The sequence below is a fragment of the Ambystoma mexicanum genome, chromosome 3p (genome assembly GCF_040938575.1).
Source record: "Ambystoma mexicanum isolate Mex_15411 chromosome 3p, UKY_AmexF1_1, whole genome shotgun sequence".
Lineage (NCBI taxonomy): Eukaryota > Metazoa > Chordata > Amphibia > Caudata > Ambystomatidae > Ambystoma > Ambystoma mexicanum.
Window position 1 is genome coordinate 686,643,955 of NC_090925.1, and position 22,257 is coordinate 686,666,211.

The following is a 22,257-nucleotide window of genomic DNA, read 5'->3' on the forward strand; positions in this document are numbered from 1 at the left end:
CAGAATATTTGAATGAGTGGATGCCCATGCTGCCTCCTTTGAAAATAACCCAAGATCAAACAGAATCATCATGAAACCATTGTGGCGATACAACCACATGCACAGAGGCCGGGAGAGAGGGGGATACCAATATGAAGGCCAAGTGGCCAGCTGCCTCCCAAGCCATTCCGACAATGCTACTGATGCAGCATGAACTTCCCACTCTCAGGGACCTGCCCGGTTCTGACACAGAAGTGCTCCAACTGCGGGAGAGAAGGTTACTTCCAATTTGTCTGCAGAGAGGTGAGACCATTCCCCACACCTCCACCCCAACCACAATCACAACCACAAACACAAGGGAGGCACTTCCACTGTCAACCCCCACCTACAGACTACACGCCAAGATTCAACCCATCACAATACCAAGGCCAGAGACGGTAATGAGGGCAGTAGAAGAGGTGGCAACCCAAGACTCGAATCAAGATTATGACCTGCAGGACCAATACGCCGGTTACAGGGATGATTATGACGAACCCCCATACTCTCACCAGCCATACAGTGACCAACAATACCAATATGACTACAATGCAGAGTACGACCAGAGTCAGCTGGATGAGTACATCAATCTGATCCAAGATGATTGGGAAGCAAGAGAAGCACCCAGGATCCCTGTCAGCATAGGTAACAAACTCTACTGCTTTCTAGTCGAGTCAGGCACCACTGTAAACATTATGGGAGAACAGGAATTTCTATGCATGCCAGAAAAACCAGAACTCTCGAGAAACGACACAAGGATATACCAATGGGTTGCAGCAATCCCCCTACACTCAATTGGGCAGTTCCGATGAAGACTGAAACACAATGGACGGACCCCTGACACCACCATCAATGTCATACACAGCCCCACAAAAGGCTACAACACGGCGAGCAGCGTTGGACTCATTGACATTCGATTTTGGGAAGAAGAAGTAATTCAGTCAACAACGACACCCACAACCACCTGGGAATCCATATGCACACTTAGCAAACTCCCAGGAAGAGGCGGCACCATCAGAGGCGGTAAGAGCTCATTCAGTCCAAATTTCCGAGCCTATGCACCAGGTTTGGGAATCCAAAGGAATGCTTGTCAAACTGTATGTCGACGAAAACATTTGTCCGGTCCCTCAACACCCTGAGAAGAGTAGGGTTCCATCTCCAGAACACGGTCTCATAAGAACAGACCTTCTTCTCCAAAAGGAGATCATACAACCTGTCACCGGAACCAACACCGTGGGTGTCGCCGTTAGTGATCGTGGCCAAAGGTAAGGGTCGCATCACACTCTTTGTTGACATGAGGATGGCCAACACTGCCATCCAGCGGCAACGACACCTGGGACCATATATTGAGGACATGATTGTCCAACTGAACAGAGTGACCACTTTCTCCAAGTTGGACTTCCTGCAAGGATACAACCAGCTCGAGCTACACCCGGAGTCCAGAAGCATTACCACATTCGCCACGCATGAGGGCCATTTTGGCTACCACAGACTGAACTTTGGCATTTCCTCAGCGGCATACGTTTTTCAGGAGGCGATCAGGTAAGTCATCTGCCCTGTCAAGAGGGCGCTAAATTACAGTGATGAAATCCTAGTTTTTGGCACGTCACAAGAAGAGCACAACGCGACCGTACTAGAGATCTGCACCACCCTCCAATGCGCAGGATTGACCTTAAATGTAGAGAAATGCAGGTTCAGGAAGAAATAAATATAGATTCTTTGGGCACATATTCTCAGAAAAGGGGATGACTCCAGGCCCCCAAAAAGTGAACACCATCACCAATCTCCAAGCCACGGAACAAGTGGCAGATGTGAGATCTTTCTGCGGCATCACTGGGTACTGTGCGAGATGTATCCTGCACTACACAACGCTCACAGAACCCCTGAGGAGACTACTCCAGAAAGACACTGAGTTCAACTGGTCTGAAGAGTGCCAGGAGGCATTTGAGGACATCAAATAATTGCTCGGAGATGCCCGACAACTTGCTTTTTTCGACCCGTTATGACACACCGAAATCATCGTCGTTGCCAGCCCGGTAGGCCCGGGTGCCATCCTCATCCCAAACCAGTGGAGAGGACACTCACCGAGACATATAGTTGTCTACGCAAGCAGAGCTCTATCTCACATAGAATAAGCAGATTCCCAGGCCAAAAAGGAATGCCTTGCAGCAGTTTGGGCATGTGAGCATTTTCACAACCTTATCATCACCAAAACGTTCACCTTAGTGACCGACCACCAGGTGCTACTCTCCCTATTCGGGAACCATCGCATGGAGATGCCACCCAGGATCAAGAGCTGGGGCATTCGCCTACAAGAATATGATTGCAAAATTATTCATAGACCGGGGGTGACTAAAACCCTGCAGATTACATTTCGGACCACCCAACCGGCGCACCAAAAACCAGGGAAGGAGACACAGAGTACATCAACTATGTTGCGGCCAACACCCTACCTCCCACGCATTCACTGGAGGCCATCACAAATGCATCGTCTGCGGACCCGTCCATGGGGTTGGCCATCGCCCCTTACCCACAACAAGATGTGGAAGGACTACTGACACACTGCTAAAAGCAATCCGTGGGTGAGCCATGAAGAAATAAAGAGATTAGCAAAGGTACACAATGAACTAGCGGTCAAGGATCATTCTATACTACTGAGAGGGTGTAAACTTATCATTCCAGACACCCTCAGAGCGGAGGTCATCAAAACAGCACATGAGGGACATTGGGGAACAGATAACACAAAGAAACCACCACAGTGTAAAATCCGTTTTCCATTCATGGACTCATTAGTGGACACCTGGGTGAGGAGCTATCTACCATGCCAGTGCACTGCAAAGGCAGGAGCCCCCACCCCATTACAGACAACATGCATACCAGAGTTGCCGTTGACATCTATGGACCCTTCGAGTCGGGGGAATACCTATTAGTACTCATTGCCGAACATTCCAGATTCCCCATCGTGAAGAAAGTAGCAACCACAGCATACACCCTGGTAACCACTGTCTTCGATGAGGTACTGAGAAGGTGGGGCATACCTCGAACAATAAAATCAGATAACATGCCCCATTCAATGGACACAATTTCTCCATATTTGCTAAGCACATGGACTTCACACACAAAAATATATCACTGAAATGGCCCCAAGTGAATGGGATGGCTGAACGTTTCATGCCATCGATCAAAAAGACGATACAAAGGGCATAAATAGAGGTCACCAACCAGCACCAGGCGCTTTGCAGAATGCTCAGGTACTAGCGCAACACACCCCACGAAGCGACCAACAAGACAGCAGCAGAACTGAGGATGTGGTACAGGATCACACACCAGACTCGTGAGAAACACAAAACTGGCTCTGCCAAAATATGCCAGTACTCCTATGTAAGTACATACTCCCGTTGGTTTGGCCCTTTAAAAGTGACGTGTCACAATAGGAAAACCTGTCCAACTGATTCCAATATAACCCACTTTAGACCCATAAGAACACGTATCTTGCTTTATTCATCATAGATGCTCAGTTAATAAAAAGTCATGCTACAGTGAAGAATACTCAGGTCACTACGCCAAAACATCAATCTAGTGAGGTACCACTAATTACCATGCTTGCTTTTGTTAAAGATGCTGAGTAATAAATGTCATGCCACAGTAAGCAATGGCTAGACTGGCTGTACCAAAATGCCAGTCTAGCCAGGGAATAGCACACATGAACTTTCCTTTGCCAAAAATAGCAGTAAAACATGCAAAGTCAATAAAGGATGTGGCAAAAATGGTCCAGTGATACCCAGTCTCCCAGGGCCTTAGACACACATGCATCTTCTTTCACCCACTGGTCACTCATCTATACATCTCCTCTCGCACTCGCTCACACTGGATTCACCACACAGGCACACACTAAACCCCACCCAGAACATTCAAACACACACTACCACATGTATGCTCATTCACCCACCAGTTACTCACTCACACCTTCTCTTACATGCATTCATTGCATTCTCTACACAGGCACACACCCACCGATTCAGAACATTCAAAAACACGCCATCACAGTCATACTCATTCACCCACCAGTCACTCACACACACATTCTCTTACATCCACTCATTGCATTCTCTACACAGGCACACACCCATCCACTCATTGCATTCTTTACACAGGCACACACAAACCCACCCGGAACATTCAAAAACACATTTCACATCACTTATCATTCACCCACCAGTCACTCACATCTTCTTTTATAACCACTAAGTGCATGCTCTACTCTGGCACACACCCACCCAGAACGTTCAAAAACACACATCACATCACTTCTCATTCACCCACCAGCCACTCACAACTTCTCTTCCATTCACCCATTGCATTCTCTACACATGCACGCACACACCTACCGACCCAGAACATTCAAAAACACACATCACATCACTTCTCATTCACTCACCAGTCACTCACACTTTCTCTTGCATCCACTGATTACATTCTCCACACAGGCACACACCCACCCACTTGGAACGTTCAAAAACACACATCACATCACTTTTCATTCACCCACCAGTCAATCACACTTGCTATTACATCCACTCATTGCATTCTCTACAAAGGCACACACCCACCCTCCCAGAACATTAAAAAACACACATCACATCACTTCTCATTCACCCACCAGTCACTCACACATTCTCTTACATCCACTCATTGCATTCTTTTACACAGGCACACACCCACCAACCCAGAACATTCACAAACAGACATCACATCACTTCTCATTCACCCACCATTCACATACATACATCTGACACGCACTCCACACATGCAAAACACACCTCATATTACAAAAAAAAGCCTTCTTACCTTTTTTATTGCAGCTTCGGTCCGTCCTTCCAGGCCCCCTCAGCTCCTCTGTGCTGCTCACAAACAGGAACCAGGAAGCTGCAAGAGCTTCCTGGTTCCTCTATGTGAGTGGCAAGGAAGCTGAGTGAGAAGGGATAGGAGCTGAAGGAGGTATGTGACATGTGCCACATGTCACGGTCAGCCCCAACCCCTACTGAGTGCCTCCCCGGCCCAACGTTTACTCTGATGGCTGAGGACTGGGCTGGGGACCCACCATCCTGGTGTGGTGGGTCCCCCTCACCGCCAGTGGTCCCGCAACACCAAGAGCACCCATTTTCTTGGGGCAAAAAAAACGAAATTAAGAAAATAATAATAAGAGAACTACATGGAACACCGTGTATCATCCCAATACCTCATCGAGTAAATGAGAGACGATATGCACTCAAACAACCATATCAAATGTACCCTTGCTCTTAGAGGGTGAAAGGATATCTGCAAACACCATTGGACATCCTAGAGCTATAAATGAAATCTGACAAGAGCAGAGTGACGTCATAGAGGAATGATACTGAGACTCACTGAAACTTAATGCTAATACTCAAAGAATACAGATGTAACTGAAGTAAAAAGAGAAACATGTAATCAAATATGAAGAAATTGTATGTGCAAAGAAGATAAAGTAACCTGCCTACTAATAAGTGTATATATGCAGAAGCGCAAGGTAGTTGAGACATATAGAAGCTTGCTGCAGAGGAAAACATAACATGACTAGAGCAGCCATGATGGAAAGATGGACGTCAGAGCTACCTTGGAGACAGACCAGGGTTGTCGAGTCAGGCAATGCTTGAAAAAGCTTTGCTTGAGGAATAAAGAGGAGTCTATTGGCCTGCGATCAAGGATGCTGCTTTAAGGAATAATTGGCCCACGGGAAGACAAAAGAATAAGCCATGTACGTAAGACATATGTCTCTTGGATTAAGTAAAGGAGAAAACATCTGCAAACGCCAAGTATTAGACAATTAAAGATGTGGTAAACCTATGTAAGATGGAGTGAGCAAGTCTCCAGAGGACAAGAAGGGTAATGACATCCAACTCAATTGAATGAAATAGCAGTAAATAGAAGGTTGAGATGTAAAAAGGTGTGGTCTCTTTACACGTGATTCAGAAGTGGAAAACACGGGCTAATCATTAAGCCTATAGGAAGATAATGGTGTGCCTACACTCCCTTGAATGTCCCAGACCAGAGAACAGACTTTGAGGACAACTATGAAAGAGAAGCCTTGGCTTGTGGTCTGACCGATGAGAGACAATGGACTAATTGGGAACTTGGGAGTAGTCTGACGTTGCTTTGGGCACCTGTGTTTTGTTTTTCTTACGTGCTGCTAACCAGCCGAATGTCCAGGGTTTGGAGAGCATGCCAACCAATCAGAGGGTCTATGTAGCAACATGCTATACAATGTTGCAAAGATCAGCCCGCTGCCATTTTTCAGCTATAATCAGTATTATACATATTTACAGGTGGTTCAAGGCGTGCCCACAGGATATGGGGCAGCCAATTAAGTTATTAACACTTATACATACTATAGGTACATATGCTCCCTTAACCAATCCCTCCCTACAATAGGTTATCGTTTATAGGATGATGTTATAGATGATGCATATTGAGGTATAAAACCTTTGTATAAACACATTTGGGTGTATGTGGATTACTGCCTGTTCTTTGCCAGAGTGCCCTACTTTATTTGTATGCTAATAATAAAATAACACTTTGCCACATTCTTTGAGTCTGTCCAGTTATTTGGGTTTGAGATCATTATTGGTAATTCCATCTAGAATATGGGACGCTTCAAGGTGCTAGAGCACAGCAATGAAGTACGAATGTTATGTGGGGGGAATGTAAGCGTTATGAAGGGCAGGTATGTAGTTTATGTGTATGTAAGTAGAAGGTATAGAGGGGGTTAGAACCCTGGCGTGTGGTAGCAGAGGAAAGTTGCAGTCTGCCTGTGGCTGCCTAGCAGTGGGACCACCCATGGAAGCCATCTGCTGGACTAATACCCCAGTGGGTTGTACTTGGTATAAATCATTGGATCTGCTTTGTCATTCCCGCCATGTTGGTCTGCGTGTGACCCCTCCAAAGATGGGTGGCCCGACGGGACAGATCCCTAATTAGAAAGAACCCACGCCATGGGAACATAAGAAGGGCCATTTGGTGTCATAAATATAGAAATGTTTAATAAAAAATATCAAGTGTTTTTTATAATTAAAGAGGGGTCCCAGTTAGCATCCCTAAAAAATCCACCTTAGTGTATGTGTCCCATTCAAGTGAGGTAAGACCACCTTCTGTTTAACATTGACTTTTATTTTGCAGGTGCAGCCCTCTCCTTATTCGGGCTGGCTTAGGCGGTGGGTGGTTCCCATTGGGACTGCCCCTTTCCTGGGAAAGCGATGTGCACCCCTTTGCTTGGTTGAGGGCCAGAAAACAGGGTCTACATTAAGTCTAGGAAACCTTATTCAGGTAAATTCTGAATCACCTAAATATTGGGCGATATGTGGGAACTTGACTCCATTTCTGGGAAAAGAGTTTGGAGCAAGTTCAGGCTAAAATGTTTAAGTGTGAACTTGTGATCAGTCTTGTGAACAGAGGCAGAGAGAGGGGAAAGTTACAACAGCTGAGGGAGAGACAGAACATGTAAATACGGTTTAGTTAAGGTAGGAGTAGAACATGAAATTCGGCTTTAGTTGATGGAGAAGTAGAAAGATGAAATTGGATAGGCAATCTTCCTGTGAATACTAGGAGGGTAGGAGGTCTGATGATGACCTTGCATGCCATGCAGACTGGTGGCATTTTGTGCTAGTGGCCAGAAGGAATGAGGGGAAAATCTCACAAATTATTTTTAGGGAGGTAGGAGATTACAATGAGTACATACAATTGTGTATGCGAACTTTTGTGACAGCACAAAATGCAAGTTTCAAAGAAAACATTTTCGAATCTGTTGGAGGTAGGAGAGTGCATTTAGTCGTTGCAACTCAGTGTGCCATCTTTTCGTGATGAGAAAAAATATTGGTTACAAAGAAAACATGTGAGGATATTTTGGCAGCAGGTAAGAAGTTTCAGTGGCTGTATTTGTTTCACCATTATTTTGACAAATGAGAAAGAAGTAACAATTACATTTTTTAGAATGAATTGGAGGGAACACAACACATTCCGTGGCTGCAACTGAGTGAGACAACATATTGTAATGAGTTAAAATACTAGTGGCGAAGATGTCGTAAAATTGCAGAATGCATTCAGTGGCTGGAAAGGTGTGTGGGGCACGTGCCATCTTTCTGTGTCTCAGAGGTAGAAGCGACCATCTGTGTGAAAAAATGACCCAAACTTGCCAGGCGAATAGGCATACATCTGGAGGGTATTTTACATTAATCACATTTGCTGTGTGCATCAGGGATGGCAGAGTGCAGGAGGTTAATGGAAGTCATTGGGCCTCATTCCAAGTTTGGTGGTAATTCAGTGGTTATTCTGCAGAATTATCACAAAAATCGGATACCTTTACCACCACCTATTCCCTTGGGTATACCACATGATTACAAGTGGTGGTAGGTCGGTGTTAGTCCCCATTAATGGAATTTCTGGTGGAGTTACCACCTGTGGGATTAACAAGTGGTAATTCTGCCATTTATTGAGGACAAGTGGAGGATTACCCTCCAGCATCATGCTTGGTGTAAATCCTCCATGTTTCCTCCAAACATCAGGTGGTAATTCCCACGGTCGTAATGCTGTCAAAACCTGTAATTTGGCGGTGTGGGAAAAATTGAGGCAATTCGATTACTGCAAAAAAAAGTGCCGGTAACAAAAGTACCTCAATTTCATTCCCACAACTTCAGGCCCATTGATTTTGAATTCAGCAGAGTCACCTTCACCTACATCACTGTGTCATGCAAAATAAAGCTTTAGCATATGAAGAACGGTTCAGGACACTGCCTCCAGGGCAGAAGTGTAAAGGAGTTCCAGATTGTCTCTAATGATGACAAGAGGTTGGGAGAGATAAAACACGGTGTAGAAGAGGCGACTATTGAAATTTCCAGGCCTACCTCTCTAACACCCTTGTTCATTGATGAGTCTGGGAGTAATGATGATGCACAAAGGTTATCTATCACACATCCGAATCAGGCTGCCACACATTCTGGAACCATTGTTTTCAAGGGGGGAAGGAAAAGGACAATGTCAGAGTTACAGGGACAGGACGATGGAAAAACTTACTCTTGCAACCTGCTGAACAGTCTTTCAAATGCAGCCTTGGACACCTGAAAGTGCAAAATGACAGAGTGGCAACCACACACATTTGTGTCTGACATGTACACCCTGCTCCTACAGAAATAAAGGAAGGTACAAAAAGTAAAGAGAATGTGGGACATGAACATGTAATGTTTTAAAGTGCAATACTGTGATGGGGGTTAGTTAATGTGTCAAAAAGGAAATGATATCGTGCCTCATGCTGCAATAAATATATGGATATTGGCCTACGCCAGGCTGCTCGAAAGTCGCTTACGAAAGAATCCGTGTTGCAAGGTCCTGACCTTAAAATCAATGTAAGCCGCCATTTTAGGTTCATCTGCCATTTTTGGATTTGCTTTGTAAAAGTCACCCTGTGAGTTAAAATGGTGGATGATGTCATTCCAAAATACAACATGGCGGTCTTGACCTCTGTAAATAGCTAATATGTAACTTGCCTGCAAGCTACTTGTTGAGGTCATGAACTGAGACCTTGTCCTTTGTTGAATTGTGTGTAAGGGATTACTTGTGTAAAGAAACAAAGCCATGAGTATACTATAAAAACAATGTATTCAAATACTGAACATAGAACACTTGTTTAACCGCTGTCATGATGCCTACCCCCGGAGCACCAGGCCAGGCCCAGCACCCCTGGGAGCAGGCATCATGCCCCCGGGTAAAAGCCCAGCGGCCCCTTATAGGGGCTCTTTGGACTCTGTCCTGGCGTCTTTGGCGCCAGGCTCATGTTGGACATCAGTCCTGGCGCCATAGGCACCAGGCTCATAAAGGAAAGTGTTTGGTGAACTTACCTGATGCAGACCATGCTGCATACTCACCTGATGCAGACCATGCTGCATGAAGTCCCAAGCCAAATGAGGCTTAGGAGGGACTATTTTACTGAAGGGACTATTTTGTTACTTGGGTGGGGCTGTGGAAGAATATTTACCTAGAACTTCTTCCAAGGCTATTTAAGCCACTCCCGGGCAGCCACACGTGCTTCGCGTTGTTCTGCATCCCAGCAGCTGAACGCTCACCGTGTCTGCTCCTGCACCTGGACTCCAGCCACACCCGCCTCGAACCTGGAACACTTGTAAAGAAAGAAGAGAAGAGAAAGAAGAAAACCAAGAACTTATTCAAACTTCTTACCTGCATCCGGAATCTTCACGCCAGCATTCTTGAAGAAAGACTTCCATTTAAAAGCATTGCGTTGCTCGCTGCAGCGCCGCGCTTCACTCACCTGTCCTCGAGACATCTCCCGGCTCCATCGCGGCTGTCAGCACCGGTCGCCACATCTCTGCACTTAGGGGAGAGAAGAAGAGACAAAAGGTGAGCAGAGGGAACACAGGAGGAAAGCCAAATTTTCAGCCATAATACTTACCGGCTTTTCTTGGTGAACCATTCCACATTTCGGGTCGGCGCCGCTTCGTTGGCAGGTACCGCACCCCGGCCCCTATGGGGAAAGGACAAAAGACATTACTGGGGAATTATAAAGACATTTAGAAGGGTCGTCCTCATCACTAACTCACCTGATTTTACCATCAGCAATGTAACCCCTCAACGCATCGCCTTCGTTCTGCACCTGAAATAAAGGACAGATCACAGGTTAGGAAGACAACATAAAAAGAGGCTCACACTTGAACTTTTGAATCTTCATACTTACGGTGTATCGCTCCTAAAAGTCAAGTGGATTTTGCCAGCGCCATTCTGAAAACCAGTGAAGTAACTGGAAGAACGCGCGCCCCTGCACCAGAAGCAGGATGGAGAGTTCATCCTTCCAAACCATAAGGTGAGCTTAAACCGGGGGTTTTGGAGGAAGTCAGAGAAGAACGAAGGTGGAAAGGGGGGAGCAAGCACACTATTCTGCAGACAGTTAATCCCCTTTCTCATCTGCAGAAGGATATTCCTACGGGCCAGACAAGCAAGATTTGGGGGTCCTGTTCAATCGGTGGTCCAAGTTCTGCGCATAACGCTTGAAGAGGCCACAGTAACCCAGACTAGACCAGTGCCTCCGTGGGAGCCAGGTGAGCGTTACAGAACGCAAAGCCTTCCTACAAATTCCCACCCAGGCGCTATGGAAACTTCTGAGACTGACCAGTTGGCCCAACTACTGGGGGAATTACGGGCCGAAGTACACGCCGCTCGTCAAGAGACTAATGCTCTCAGGAGGGAAGTGATTGTAACAAAGGAAAGAGCTGATGACCTGGCTAGACAGCTTTTGCAAGGTCAAGCTGGACAAACTCCTTTACCCGGTTCTGGGGGGAACCCCGCTCCTGTGCTTTCCAGTAACCCGGTGCAGATTAATCTACCTGGAAACATGCCGCTGGCCCCACCCGAACGCTTTGCTGGGGACCCCAAACGATTTGCCGTATTCATGAATCAGTGTCGTTTGCATTTCCTATGCGGACCTGGGGCCTTCCCTAATGACCAGACCAAGGTAGCCTTTGTATTGTCATATCTCAGCGGCAATGCTGCCGATTGGTCAGTTCCACTGGTAACTCAAGATGACCTGATTCTTCGTGATTTTTTAAGGATTTCAAGCAAGCATGGAAAGGTTATTTGCTCGTCACTCCCAGGGGCAGGCTCTGGATGACGAACTTCTATCTCTGCGACAGGGCAATCAAGACCTCCTATCCTACATTGCAACCTTTCATAGACTAATTGTGGAAACTGGGTGGCCAGAGGATAAAAGAATCACGTTATTTTATCGAGGTCTACGCAGAGAACTTAAAGATGTCCTGGCCCAAATTGTAAATCCGCCCCAAGAATGCTCAGAATATATAGGCTTAGTGGTCCAATTGGATCACAGACTGCAAAACAGAAAAGCAGATCGGTCCAAGTTTGAGACCCGGGTGTTGGTCAAGACCCACGCTAACCTCAAGGGGGCTGAAGCCTTTGAGCCAATGCAAATCGAAGGGGTTAAAGGACCTCTAACTCAAAAGGAACGTGAAAGAAGATGGCAGATGCAATTATGTCTTTATTGTGGGTCCTCTGGACACTTTCTATGAGATTGCCCGGCAAAGCCGCCCAAGAAGGTGGTAGGAGCCGCTGATAAAATCCATGAAAACTCTGTATCGGGAAATGACCACGCCCGACAAGCGTAGGGGTCCGCTTGCCGAGCTTGAAAACTAACTCTCAGACCTCGCATTTCATTGTGCCAATGGTCCTCGTAGATCTGGAACAGCCTAAGCGGTTGCATGCAATAAAGGCATACATCGATAGTGGGGCTATAGGAAACTATGTGGATCGTGAATTGGTCTCCAGGATTAACCTCCCTCTGCGTCCTAAAACCAGCAAAGATGTCATCACCACAGTTGATGGAACCGAAATTGCCTCTGGACCGGTAACACATTCCACAGCTGAGGTGACACTTGCAGGTTCGGACGGCCATCGGGAGGCAGTTGTGTTTGATGTAATCGAGGCTCCACAGTTTCAGGTTATTCTCGGAATCCCTTGGTTAGAGACACATAATCCTCAAAATGATTGGCGAGCGAAGAGAATAACCTTCCTGGATTGTGCACAAACCTGCTACCCAGAAAATCTTAAGATCAGTCTAGCATCAGTAACCTCTGTCTCCATGCAACTACCTCCGGAATACCAAGACTTTCAGGACGTCTTCCAAAAGGAACAGGCCAACACGTTACCTCCTCACAGATCGTACGATTGCCAAATCGATCTGGTGCCCGATGCACCACCCCCTTGTAGCAGGATTTATGCCCTTACTGAACCGGAGAATCTGCATTTGAGACAATATTTAGATCAATACCTAGCCAATGGTTTCATTCGCCCGTCAAAGTCTCCAGCATCCTCGGCTTTGTTCTTCGTGCCAAAAAAAGAAGGCGACCTTGGAACTTGTATCGATTACTGCGCATTGAACCAGATAACTGTTAAAAATCGTTACTCTCTGCCTTTGATCCCTGAACTCCTTGACCAGGTGAAGGACGCTTGCGTATACACCAAGTTAGATCTCCGGGGGGCTTATCATCTGGTACGAGTAAAAGGAGGCGACGAATGGAAAACTGCCTTCCGTACAAAATATGGACTATTCGAATACCAGGTGATGCCTTTCGGTTGTGCAACGTGCCTGCTGCCTTCCAATTCTTCATGAACGATGTCCTTCGGGAACTCATCGATGTCTGTGTTGTTGTGTATATCGATGACATTCTGGTGTACTCCTCTTCGGAATCAGATCACAGAAAACATGTCAGGGCCGTCCTAGAGAAATTGCGCCAGCACAAACTGTTTGCAAAGCTATAAAAATGCGTTTTCCATACCATCGAGGTTGAGTTTCTTGGATTCATCCTGACACCTAAAGGGGTCCGAATGGACTCACGGAAAGTGGATGCCATCCTCAAATGGCCATCACCTAGTTCTGTGAAAGGTGTCCAAAGCATGCTTGGTTTTGCCAATTTTTATCGCAGGTTTATCCCAGAATTTTCACGTGTGGTGCAACCCATCACTGCACTTTTGCAGAAAAATAAACGTTTTGAATGGACCGTGGAAGCTGAACAAGCCTTTCAAGAATTGAAAGCTAAATTTACGTCCGCACCTATTTTGAAACACCCGCGTCCCGATCTCCCATATATAGTCGAAACCGACGCATCCAGCTTAGCCATGGGAGCTGTCCTGTCTCAGAGAGACCCCGAAACCAACCAACTGCAACCCGTAGCATTTTGGTCAAGAAAGTTCTCGCCGCCGGAGATAAATTATGCAATCACCGATAAGGAATTATTAGCCATTAAGTCTGCCTTTAAGGCTTGGCGGCATTATCTTCTTGGCGCCAGGCATACCATCACCATGATCACTGATCACCGAAATTTACAATATTCTAAAACTGCCAAGGCTCAGTCTTCACGACAGCTCTGATGGGCTTTCTTCTTTGCTGAGTTCGATTTTGTAATTACTTACCGTCCCGGCTGTAAGAATGGCAAAGCGGACGCGCTATCTCGAATTGGAATGGGAGAAATGGACACAAACTCAGAACCTGTGCCGATAATTCCCGAACAAAGAATTTTGGGGATAACCACTTTACAAACCCTTGAAGACATTCAAGCACGGGTAAAACAATTCCTGGAGTCTTCAGCCTTGCAGGATTGGATCAAAAGGGGGTCTTACTTTTCAGTCAACGATGGCTTACCTTACTTCCAAGGACGCTTATTTTTGCCAGAAAAGGAATTGCAGGAACTGGTTATTTCCCGTCATCATGATACTCTGACGGAAGGACATCCTGGCATTGCCAAAACAGAGGAAAAAATTAAACGACAATTCTGGTGGCCTTCCTGGTGAAAGGATATTAAATCTTTCGTGATGTCCTGTGGAGTTTGCGCCCAAAACAAAGGTCAAAAAACAAAACCCGCCAGTCTTCTTCAACCCTTAGACATTCCACCAGCACCTTGGCACACCTTGTCACTAGATTTTATCACGGACCTGCCCTCTTGTAATGGATACAATACTATTCTGGTTGTGGTGGATTTATTTTCTAAGATGGCCCATTTTATTCCGTTGAAAGGATTACCTTCAGCTTTTGTTCTTGCCAAGGAATTCCTCGAAAATATCATCCGTTTGCATGGATTCCCGTCCATACTGGTCTCCGATCGGGGAAGCCAGTTTATTTCTCATTTTTGGAAAAAGTGTTGTCAACTGGCACAAATCGACGTAAGACTCTCAACCAGCCACCACCCACAGACCGATGGTCAGACAGAGAGAACAAACCAGACCCTTGAACAATATCTACGATGTATGTTGCACCAATAGGAGGGTAATTGGAAGGATATTTTATGGGTGGCTGAATATGCATACAATAACTCGATACACTCTGGAACTGGTCAGAGCCCCTTTTATACCCTATATGGACATCACCCTCCTACTTCAGACTTGGACTCACCATTGAGCCTTGAAATGCCCGCAGTGGACCATTTGCATTCTACGATTACTCAAGCCTTCAAGGATGCAACTGCACACTTACAACATGCGAAAGGGAAATACAAAAAGAATGCGGATCTGCATCGAAGAGAGGTGCCTCCATACCAAATAGGGGATCGAGTATGGTTGGCTACCAAACACTTATCGCTCAAGGAACCTCAGACTTTTCATCCAAGGTATTTAGCCCTTACTCGATCAAAGCTATATTTAACCCAGTGGCAGTCAAGCTAGATCTACCAGCTAACATGCAGATTCACCCCGTTTTTCATGTGTCACTTTTGAAACCAGTGCAACCATGAACCAGATTAATAAAACCACCAGAACCAATCCAGATAGATGGGGAGCCTGAATTCGAGGTGAAGAACATTTTGGATTCTAAGATCTCAAAATCAAAACTTTTCTATCTAATTGATTGGAAGGGGTATGGGCCTCAGGAAAGGTCTTGGGAACCCAGCGACCACGTACATGCACCTCGGCTAGTAAAAAGGTTCCATCGGAATTTCCCAAACAAACCGAAACCTCCAGAGGGAATGACCTTGGGAGGGGCCTTGGGGGGGAGTGCTGTCATGATGCCTACCCCCGGAGCACCAGGCCAGGCCCAGCACCCCCGGGAGCAGGCATCATGCCCCCGGGTAAAAGCCCAGCGGCCCCTTATAAGGGCTCTTTGGACTCTGTCCTGGCGCCTTTGGCGCCAGGCTCATGTTGGACATCAGTCCTGGCGCCATAGGCGCCAGGCTCATAAAGGAAAGTGTTTGGTGCACTTACCTGATGCAGACCATGCTGCATACTCACCTGATGCAGACCATGCTGCATGAAGACCCAAGCCAAATGAGGCTTAGCAGGGACTATTTTACTGAAGGGACTATTTTGTTACTTGGGTGGGGGTGTGGAAGAATACTTACCTAGGACTTCTTCCAAGGCTATTTAAGCCACGCCCGGGCAGCCACACGTGCTTCGCGTTGTTCTGCATCCCAGCAGCTGAACGCTCACTGTGTCTGCTCCTGCACCTGGACTCCAGCCACGCCCACCTCGAACCTGGAACACCTGTAAGGAAAGAAGAGAAGAGAACGGTGAAAACCAAGAACTTATTCAAACTTCTTACCTGCATCCGGAATCTTCACGCCAGCATTCTTGAAGAAAGACTTCCATTTAAAAGCATTGCGTTGCTCGCTGCAGTGCCGCGCTTCACTCACCTGTCCTCGAGACATCTCCGGCTCCATCGCGGCTGTGAGCACCGGTCGCCACATCTCTGCACCTAGGGGAGAGAAGAAGAGACAAAAGGTGAGCAGAGGGAACACAGGAGGAAAGCTGAATTTTCAGCCATAATACTTACCGGCTTTTCTTGGTGAACCATTCCACATTTCGGGTCAGCGCCGCTTCGTTGGCAGGTACCGCACCCCGGCCCCTATGGGGAAAGGACAAAAGACATTACTGGGGAATTATAAAGACATTTAGAGGGGTCGCCCTCATCACTAACTCACCTGATTTTACCATCGGCAATGTAACCCCTCAACGCATCGCCTTTGTTCTGCACCTGAAATAAAGGAAAGATCACAGGTTAGGAAGACAACATAAAAAGAGGCTCACACTTTTTTGAATCTTCATACTTACGGCGTATCGCTCAGAAAAGTCAAGTGGATTTTGCCAGCGCCATTCTGAAAACCACTGAAGTAACTGGACGAACGCGCGCCCCTGCACCAGAAGCAGGATGGAGAGTTCATCCTTCTAAACCATAAGGTGAGCTTAAACCGGGGGTTTTGGAGGAAGTCAGAGAAGAACGAAGGGGGAAAGGGAGAAGCAAGCACACAGTTAATCCCCTTTCTCATCTGCAGAAGGATATTCCTACGGGCCAGACAAGCAAGATTTGGGGGTCCTGTTCAATCGGTGATCCGAGTTCTGCGCATCACGCTTGAAGAGGCCACAGCAACCCAGACTAGACCAGCGCCTCTGTGGGAGCCAGGTGAGCGTTACAACCGCATTGTATTCATGTTTAAGAAGACTAGCATGGAAAAATCCCAGATCACACAGTTATTGCATAGGCTTGTTGATACATGTATTAAAGGCAAACCAGTTCTATGCGGTTGTTCGAGACTTGGCAGGAACCCTAGATCGGTGATGTATTAAGTGGAATATTAACCCGAAGTGGGGCTGTACATCGTGCCCACCAAGTGTATAAAAAGCAAATGCATTCTAATGTACAGCGTCTCTCACTGAACACACTGAACCGCGCTGGAGTTCGTTGTGTTGTACTGAGGGCTGATAGCTATCTGATTTTGCTCTGTTTTTGTAACTGGATTCAGTATAAAATAAAGTACTTTGTATGTTTCTTTGTAACCCGTGTTTGCTGTATTTCCTATTGGGGTACTCAGCCTCGATATTTTGATTTTGTTTTTACAGTTGGCACCCGAATAGGGACCCTCAAGATTGATGCCAGATTGTTGAAGGCTGACACAGGCTATCGGACCGGAATCGGACAGTGTGACAAAAAGAGCCCCCACTGAATGAGACGCGACACCTCAGCAGCGCTGCACGACCCGATCCCTGGACGATTAGCGAGGTAAGATTGGTTAGATAAGATTCTTTGAAATCCGATCGGACCTCCTTCGGTTTGTTCAGGTGAGACGTGACCCAACTCTTAATTTAACCCTGAAAATATTGAATTTGGCGCATTGTATCTGCAGACACAATTATTGACCAGGTAACACCAATAATTTGATATTCCTGGGAAATTGTCTACCTGCTTCAGGGCATTGTTCCGCAGCGATAGACAATCTTTGGAATTTAGCCATCCGGCACCACAGGAGGGGTTGCCGGCATGTACTATGTACTGTAAGCATAGCATTGGAAGTATAGTATTTATTGATATTTGGCACAGACAAACCAGACATGCCTCTGAACTTCAGTGGCCAATCAATGGTAGTTTTGAAATCCCTCGTATTGAGTATTTAGAGTCAATTCTATTAAAGAAAAAGGCTAGACCTGCAGCATTTGATGTTTTGCAGAATTGTAAAAAAGAAGCGTTGCAACAACTTAAAAGTAGAGAGAAGCATGTGCGCCATCATAAGACGAATGCCGAAAAGGCATTATTGTATGACCAAGATAAACATTCTGAATCGACTAGAAATACGGACAGGGCTTTCTCACTTGGAATTCAAAAATTATATCCGTCCAAAGACCTCCATGCTTCCGATTAACTTATAGATAAATTGTTAAATGAACGAAGTCCTGGTGCCTCTGCGCCACCTCCGTATGTTCCTCTTCCTGCTGCCTTGCCTCTTCTTCCTGTTATTCCTGCTCTACCTGCTGTTGTTCCCGTTGTCCTTGCTCCTCCTAATGTTCCCCTTCCTCCAGCTCCTTCACCTCTTCTTATCGCACCAGTTATAGTACCCCCATTGAATTTGCCCGCTCCCTCTCTTCTAAGTGGTTCTGAGCCGATTGTAATCGATCGAGGTGCATGGTCAAAGGTTGTCACTCGCAATACTGTACCACCGGAGAAGAAACATGTGTTAATTGCATGGGCTAAGCATTGTATGGAAAAGGATGATCAAGCTAGTGTTTTTGCCACACTTTGTAATATGGATAATTTTCCTGAGAAAAATGTTTTTATTGAAGGTTTAGGGATTCAGTTATGTGTAATGTGGGGAAAATTCAATAATGCAGATCTCCCGCAAGAGTTAAGGGATCTAAATACTTTACTGTTTTCTAGAGACACTGTGGAGAAGGTAAATGAGCATGTCGAGAGTTTATTTGGGTATAGAAAGGAGTTAGAAAAGTTTCAGAATGAGGATGACGAGGAGGAAAGTATGTATTTACAGAAACGGTTCCTTCCTTGTCGTAGATCGATATCTGAGGAAGCACGAATCTGTACGAAGGACGCAATTAGATGGATTTCGGATATGTCGATAAATCCAGTTGAAGTATATGACACGTATAGTCAGTATAAGCAAGAAATGCACAGGAAAGTGATACAGGTGATGATAAAGTACCTACAGGATGATTGTGTAAAAAGAAAGATTAGTTGTCCCACAGAGTTATTGAGTATTTACAAGAGAGCTTTTTCACTTGACACTTCTTCGACTGCTTTAGCGCTCGATTTGGCTCTGTTGCTTAGTAAGCGTTCGGAGTCACCTACTTCTCAGTTGCCTATGAGAGAGGTTCCTCCGACATTTGTCCTGAAGGTTGAGGTTGCGGCCGATGCTGCACAGGGTATAGTTGCTGTGAACATTCCTGCACATTATGTATCGCAGTGCGTTCACGTCCCGTTCTCAAGACAGGAAGTGAATACTATTAAACAATCTATTCCTGATATTAGGAAAAATCCGACAGGATTCTATAAAGAAATAGAGTCCGTCTTGCAATCCTCAGTATTCACCTTAGGCGATATTGATTTGTTATTCCCTGTACTCATGCCCGTAGATTTGTAGAAACAAGTTAGAACTATAGACGACGTAGCAGGATTGGGAGATACATGGGTGAATATAACTAGACTCGATGCAGAAAGGCCAATTGGTGAAAGACTGCCTCAGGTGATACTAACTTTGCCTGATAGAATTATTGCAAAATTAAAGACTATAATTCCAGAAAAAATAATTATATGGTATAAATGTACGGCCTGTGTCCAAGGAAAGTCTGAGGGTGCTACCGAGTTCTTTAATCGGTTCGAACAGGTATTCTCGGATTTCAGTGGACAAGACCTAGGCACAGAGTCCGGGAAAAGTTTGTTCGTGGACATATTTGTGCATGGATTGCTGCCTGACATCCAGTTGGCGAAATCACAATCAAAAGTACTGCACATGGCTCAGTACTACAAGAACCGTGTCAATAACGAAAAAGATAGGGTTGAAAAACGAAAAGGCGATTTGAAAACTAAAGTGATATTGCAGCAAATTGTTGGAGGCCCCAGAGGGGGTAGTTCTCAGGTTAGAGGTCAGTATGTCCCGCACAGGAATGTGCCCTTGGGTCCTGTGAACATTAACCAGTGCACTTATTGTCGTCGAGAGGGTCATTGGCGAGCACAATGCCCCGTCCTTCAAGGAAGGTCAAATAATACATTTGGAAATATATGGGTAGACGATCCAGAGTTGCCCGGGTGTAGGGGGCCCTGGTAGAGGTCAGTTTGCACAGGACCCTCAGCAACCTTTCTCGCAGGATGATCAGCTTTCAATTGTGGACACCAGGAACATATTTGATCATCCTTCCACTGCATATTTATCTGAAGAGCTTCCTTTTGATGATATTCTGTTTCGTTAGGATTGCCAGAAGCACGGTTTGGAACATACACCTATTCCCGTCAATCAGCTACGTTGAAATGATGGTGGGAAATAGAAAACATCAGTTTTTGATAGACACTGGAGCACAGAAGTGTTCCATTGTTCATACACGGGTTCCAAACATTCCACTGTCAGGGCAAACCAACGTTTCTGTAGGGTTTTCTGGCACACCAGTTGTTTGTCCGGTTTCTTTGCCGGTACCTATTTCTTTGGGTCCCTTTACTGACCACTGTCCATTTCTGTTGACTTCAAATTGTGGAGAGAACTTGCTGGGGTTGAATCTGTTAAAAGAATTAAATGCAGTGATTTATTGTTCTTCTGATGGAGTGCGCTTGACGATTTCACCACAGCAATCTTCTGTCTCACAATCTTTGACTAGACCTTTGCTGCCAGAATTCATTAATGTACCAGAGAGCTTATGGGCTGTTGACGACAATGATGTCGGTGTTTTACAGATTGAACCTGTTAAGATCGTTTTGAAGCATGGAATTGAGCTGCCATGCATTCCCCAGTATAAGATTTCAGTTGAGGGCGAGCGAGCTTTGAAATGCATTGTTTCCGATTTTGTGCATCGAGGGGTGATTGAAGAAATGTCAGGAAGTTTGTGTAACAGTCCGATTTTACCCGTGTATAAGAAAGGCGATAATGCAATTCCATTCCGTTTCATAAATGATTTACGTGCCATTAATAAAGTCGTGGCTCCACAATTTCCAATTGTGCCTGATGTAACGACAATTCTAACCATGATTCCAGCTACAGCTACTTACTTTAGTCTGGTGGATCTAAAGAATGCTTTCTTTAGTATTCCTATACACAAGGATAGTAGATATTTGTTTGCGTTCACCTTAGGGGGACGCTTGTTCACATTTACTCGTGCACCTCAAGGGTACACAGAGAGTCCTAACATTTATAGTAGGGCTTTGAAAGAACAACTTGATACCCTTGAATTGCCCTGTACCTGTACTTTGCTTCAGTACGTTGATGATTTGCTTTTAGCTGCTGACTCTGAGAGTGCCTGTAAGGAGGGCACTGTGTTATTGCTTATCCATCTAGCTAAGCATGGTCACAAAGCTTCGCTTAAAACATTTCAATATTGTTGCCAGGAGGTTGCCTATTTAGGCTATCTTCTGTCAAAGGAGGGAAGAAGATTGACACCAGAAAGAATAAAACACATTTCTGGCATGTCTGTCCCAAATACACAGAATGAGGTTAGAGACTTGATATGTATGGCTTCTTACTGTAGGTTGTGGATCCCAAATTTTTCACTAGTGATCAAACCGATGTTGGCGTTGACGAAGAAGGGCATTTCTTCGCCATTGCCATGGAACGCGGAACACCAGCAATCGTTTGACTTGCTTAAGACTGCATTATGCTCTGCACCAGTTTTGGGCACACCAAACTATGAAAAGGCCTTTGTGTTGTTTGTGCATGAATGTGATGGATGTGCTTTGGCTGTATTAGCGCAGGAACATGGATGGAAGAATAGGCCGTGCAGTTACTTTTCTTCCGCCCCTTGATCCTGTAGCATGCGCTTTGCCAAGATGTTTGCGGTCTGTCGCTGCTGCATCTGTAAAACAGAGTGAGGGAATGGTCCTAGGCCATGATCTAACCCTAATGGTGCCTCACTCTGTAGATGTTCTACTGAACCGAACGCAAACGCAACACCTCACTTCTGCACGGTTGACAAGATATGAATTGATCTTGTTTGCTCCACACATTCAAATTAAGAGGTGTTGTGTTCTTAATCCGGCTGAACTCCTACCTTTCCCGCAAGATACTACGATGAAGTGCCACATGATTGTTTGTATACGACCGAACAAGAGACAAAGGGTAGAATTGATTTGAAAGATACTCCTTTGGATAACCCGCATGGAGAGCTGTTTTTTGATGGCTCCTGCTTCAAACTTCCAGATGTTACATCCACAGCCGCTTATGCGATCACTATATTGAGCACGAT